Source organism: Astatotilapia calliptera, chromosome 7 (assembly GCF_900246225.1).
Source record: "Astatotilapia calliptera chromosome 7, fAstCal1.2, whole genome shotgun sequence".
NCBI classification, from domain to species: domain Eukaryota; kingdom Metazoa; phylum Chordata; class Actinopteri; order Cichliformes; family Cichlidae; genus Astatotilapia; species Astatotilapia calliptera.
In genome coordinates this window covers 25,389,246-25,395,245 of record NC_039308.1, presented here as the reverse complement: position 1 = coordinate 25,395,245, position 6,000 = coordinate 25,389,246, and positions in this window count along the sequence as shown.

Below are 6,000 nucleotides of genomic sequence, written 5' to 3'. Positions count from 1 at the left end.
ATAAACTAAAAAATTGGATACTTGAAAAACAAAACAAAAAGCAGTAGGTCTAAAAAAAAAAACTGTCTACAGCAGACAAACGGTATCTGAAAATCATGTCCTTAAGAAACAGGGGGGGAAAAGAGCAAAAACCTAACATGACACACTGCTTTTCTTCTATGGGCACTGACCACTTAAAATGCTAGCTGCCTTTGAGTGTAGTTTGTGCATAATTGATTTTTAGTTTAAGAAAATGGTGTTAATACCTTGCAAAGAAAAAAGGGAGAATTATAGCAAATGGCCCATTTTTTCCTTTTCTTCTTTTACCAAACTGATTTTTTTTATTGCCAACGTGCTGTAACTACAAGAAACCAGTACATGCAATATTACAAAATACTAAATATAAAATGGTTAAATTTTTTCTCCAGTCTTGTTTTCTTCTGCTCTATATTTAAGTCCCAAAAAGAAACCTTTTCATACTATATGGTTCAGACTTAATGTGTGACATGTCAACATATCACACCACTAAACTGTAAGAACCCTTAACTGCTGTTGTTCAGACCATTTGTCGTGAATGCTAATTAGCAAAATCATTCATGAGGTTCAGGTTTCAGTGGAGTGTAAATGAAACAAAGAGTAAAACACTGTCATATCGCTTAACACAACAAAAAACAACAACAACATGAAAAACAAGAAAAAGATGTAGGCGAGCTGTGAGCGAAGCTAAAAGTGTATAATTTATGTTGATGCTCCTCTGGCTGTATAAACGATTTTACATCTGAAGTGAAGCTGTATTTGATGGGAAGCTCTCAGGTGAATGTTGCTTCATTAACTTTTAGTGATTGCTCTTGGAAAGATGGATGGGAAGTGTAAGAATTGATGAGAAACGTGCCACTGTGTACCCACAGACTCCACAAAATCACACAGAATTCACTTGCAAATAATAATAAACAGCATACACTTTGAGTCACTTACACAAAAAAAACCCATCTAAAAATAAATCATCTAAAGAAAACCTGGCTTCATTAACTGCAGTGGGAAGGGCATTACTTTTGAGCACACAGCACCCGCAACCTTTGAATTAACTTATAATCTTCCAGACAGTAAAAAATTATGCCTTCAGACTATTTTCATACACCTTGAGACAGAGACTTACACTTCAATTAGAAAGTACTTGATGAGTCATTGTCACAAAGTCATTTGTAGTCAGAAAAAACTTTATATTTTATAACATCAGGTAGGAGGAGATAATCATTGGTGTTTGATTTGCATGCGAGACAAGTCAGATACACTGAAATTATTACTGCAAGCACAGAAGTGAAGAGCTACGGGGAATATACAATGTGTTTCCACAACCTGACACTATCATGAAAGAGCCTGTCCCACTGAAAGAGGGAATACACACTATTTTCTCATCATGCAGCATGTGAAAATAGCAGGAAAATGCCAGACATGTCTGGAAATATATCAGAAAGAGCATTTCTAATGTTGGTGCTTTTAAAAAAAAAAAAAGGTTTATCTGAGAGTGAAGAGATTTTCCTTTTCAGCTTTGTGATATGGAGAATAGCCCCGTATTTGCCAAGGTGCCTAAAGCCCCTTGAGCACCTATGTAATCTCACTTTTTGTAGCGCCGCCAAACATGAGCTCCCCATTGCAGTGCTTGGCTAAATGGGACCGACAGCAACAGATTGCCCCGCAGCCCATTTACCTTTGGTAATAAAGGCCTCAGTTATCCACTCAGAGTCATTTAGGAGGCTAACTGTAACACACTTTGCCTGTAACCTCGAGCGCAAATCACAAACGCTCTTTTCTAAATGTAATAAAATACTTTTCTGCTTCAGTGGTAATTAATAACAATGTTTACAATGGATACTTTGATTCTTAGGCCAGCTATGATTAAAATTCATGCAGTGTCTTAAATAGATTATTATATTATATTATATTATATTATATTATATTATATTAGATTAGATTAGATTAGATTACATTAGATTACATTACATTACATTATTGATTTTGGATTATTGTTAAACATTAATATTTTTGTCAAGACTATACTAGACCACAAAGTGGTTGGTCCTCGTTATCTGTTGGGTTTGTTGAACCTCTCTCTGCTACTAGCATCTCCATTTCCTTCTGCTCTTCTTTGTTCCTCTGTGTCTGTTTTCATTTTTCAGTGTTAGCTATATGCCTTTTGGTCTGATGATGATGGTAATTTTTTCTTATATGTTTCGTTGTGGTCTTACCTTTGTTATTTTTCTTTCTTCCCTGATTGTCTGCTATGCCTTAATTGTTTCTACCTGTGTCTTATTTCCAAATTAGCCCTGCAAGTACATTTAACCTTGGCTTTCCTTGTCTTTTTTTATTTTAGGATCATCTGGTTTGTGAGTATGTCCTATGTGACTGTGGTTATTAGCTTTTCCCCCCTTCCTTTTATTCAGTAAGTAAAGCTCAACTTTGGATTCATTCACCAAGTTTGTTTATCTGCATTTGCATCCCGGTTTGAACTTATGTTAGCTGCATCTACAGCCTACTGCACAACATAAAAACACAACTAGGGAGTTTACTTTATTATTTTACAAAGTAGTAGATACCCCATCAGTGGAGCTGAGAGGAAATAGATGAAAATTTTGGGGCGATTTTCCAGAGAGGACTTGAAGCCAGGAACAGGTCCTAATCGAAAACTGTTAATTCCAGGCTAAAATAAAATTAGCTTTATCAAACAGACAATTGCTGACTACTGACTCCTGAGGAGGTGTAATATGAAGCAATATTAATGGGTTAGCACATTTGTACATTTGTAGGCTATTTATCACCCAAATTAACTATCAATAAAATCAATTTCAGTTACTTGCTACTGGTGCAACAGCACGAGAATAGATTTAGTGTGTTCTTGGACTCTGTTTTCTCCCCGATAAAGACTTTTATGTGAAATCTAACCACACCATGGAGAATAAAGATATTTTCATTTTATATGATAGTGCAGTGGATTTTTTTGAAGAAGTTGAAGTGTTTCAAATCCAGGAAGCACTCCTTCTTAACAATTCAAAATTAATTTCTGTTGAAGAATTACAGTGATTTCCACATCTCCTTTATAAGGCTGTGGGAGAGTGACAGACCTGAAGACACTGAGTGTCAAACTGTAACATGTAGCTCTCATGTTAAACAGCAGCACTGAGCAGTAAAGCAAATATAACTCAAGATAATAATGTTTTCCGCTCAGTGTGCTTCTGATAATCATAAACTCACAAGATAAATCATTTTGAGCATTAGTCCTTTATTTGCAGCAACAGTGTTGCATTTGACTGTTTTTGATCTTTATCACCCAATCATCTGATCATGTCCTGATTTGAGTGAACGATGCTCTGCTGTTCCCGTGTGTGCCGAAGAAGAGTCAAAGTCAAGCCTCCCTTCTTGTAAGCTCACACATAACCTGAAGCAAAGAGCTTGTGTATAGAAAGACAGTTGGTAACCACCATTATTTTTATTTTTATTTAACCTTTATTTAACCAGGAAGATCCCACAGAGATTAAAAACTTCTTTTTCAAGGAAGACCTGGCCAAGATAGGCAGCAGCAAGTATCTCACAATTGTGACACTGTTATTTTAGTAAAGAATGTCTAGCCATGTTTAAGTTTCTTCAAGCTACACCGCTCTGGACTGTAGAGTACTGAATTATAAGAAGATTTAACTAAAACCACCTATGCTAATCTGAATGAGGTGGAACAAGGTTTCTTATAAAACAATGAATGAATTTAGAAACCTTGTTCCACCTCATTCAGATTAGCATAATTGTACCATAATGTGAAGAATTCTATTTGAAAAAAAAACAACTGCACAGTCTATGGAAGATAAACTGCATGCATCAGCTGTAGAAACAACGAAAATGAAAGCCAGGATGTCTATTTGTAAGGACTTCACTGAGAACAAACAGCTAAACAACTTCAAGTATCTCCTTATTCTTCTGTGAAACAAATATATTCACATTATAATACTTATGCCACACAGCTGTTGGGGAAGAATATAAACATTAATCTAAAGATATCTGCTGCTGAAGGCTCAATACAGACATTACAGATTGGTGGGGGACCTGCAAATGAAGACCACTTGGATGAGTTACTGACAGGAATACTGGAGTGCCAGCAACCTTTGGACAACACCAGGTTATGTCCATCTAGATAGTTTGCACATATTTTCTCCTGTTAAATTTTCTGTTGTTTATGTGTGTTCCTATCTCCTCATTTAATCTACATTTATTTGAAATTTGTATGAATTATTCTATTTCTCAGGTGACAAAACACATGGAGGAAACTAAAGGGTTGCAAAGCAGTTTAAACTTCAAATCCTCAGAGGCAAGGGTAGCAAGGTTAGTGCTGGTCATTTACTATCCATTGAAAGCCCAGCTATTGAATTTCATGAACTTAAATTAAGGTAATTTAGGGAGGAGCAGGAAATGAAAAAATAAAGATACTGCTAGTAGATCTGGAAATGAAGGCGAGAGATGCACCTCTCATTTCAAAAACGTAGACGTTTTCATTACTGATGCTGGAAATCTGGGGGTTTTTTTCTGTTTCTCTGTGGTAATTAATTCTACATCTGGACTGGATCAGACTGTTTTAAACCAAGGATGAAGGGAGGGAGGTCAGTGCAGTTGCTGCAATGAAGTGTGTGCATGAGCCTGGTTATAGTGCCATTACTCAACTGTCATGGGGTGCAAGCATGGTGCTCTGAGCACACCCACTGTCACTGAGCAGTACTCTATTACAATGTCCACTTTACCTTTTAACAGTGGAAAACTATAACTGAAGGGTGCATACATTTTTTTATTTGTTTGTATGAGGCTCATATTCATGGATATTCATTTTAACTTCTAGCTAGCCTCAAGGCAGTCTATGGCTTGTCCTTTTTGTAGCACTGCATACACTGTGAATGTCTTCACATACGAATCATTCATTGATGTCACCAAAAAACACCTTAAATTTAGAGGCACCTGGTGCCAAATTGGTACAGGCTGTCCTCTTTGGTTCACGGAAGTGAAATAATCTCCGCTGTATTTCCTTCATGCATTTGAAAATGATCTTGAAAACTCCTTTCATCAAATTCTTGTTTATCTTAATTAATGCAGTCCAAGTAATCCATATGTTTTCTTCGACAAACATTAACCTGTGGTTAAACCTACATCCCTGGAGGTTTAGTTTAAGCTTCAATTTAATCCTAGAGAAGCACCAATCTTCCTTCAGAAAATTGCCAATTTCATTCAGGACTAAGCGTAGGAGAATTTCAAAGCATGATTGAGAAAACTTTTAGATGGTTATTTTAGTCTAGGATTTGACTTGATGTCTTGGAAGCCATCCCTTAGTGTTTTTGAGACATCACAAAGAACCTGCTATGGCCATAGCACATCTTCACCATGGTGAAGAAGGCTGCTATATGTCTGTACCTCTGAAAGAAACTTGAAAGGGCTAAACAGAAGTCAAGTTCTTCATCTGAAGTTAACTTTCACAAAGAAGCAATAGAAAGCATCGTAACGGGAAATGTCACAAACTGGTATGACCTGAAGGCTGTGCAGCAAGTGATTAAAACTGTGCAGAGGATCACAGACACCCATCTCAAAGCATCCGTGATATCTGTGAAGTGAGGAGTCTGCAAAGAGCTCAAAAGATAATGCTAATAATATTGATAATATCAACCCCAGCCACAACCAGCCAATTAAATGATGCAATTATGAAGTGTTAGATTTATAAAATACAAAGTGATGGTTGCCTCTCCTTTATATATGTGTTTGTATTACATTTGCAGTGCAAAGTTAGGCCTGTGAAAACAGTGAGTATGAAAGTTTGGCATTTATATGCAAAGAAACATGATATTAAACTGAGTGATTTTGTTCACTCTTATTCATCCAAAGGGTTTTGGCTACTTTGTGCCACAATGTCCTATATATTAGATGCACCTTGGAATACTGTCCATGATTGCATGATACTGTCCATGAGCAAACGTTGCAGGTCATAGGAGGAGACAAAAG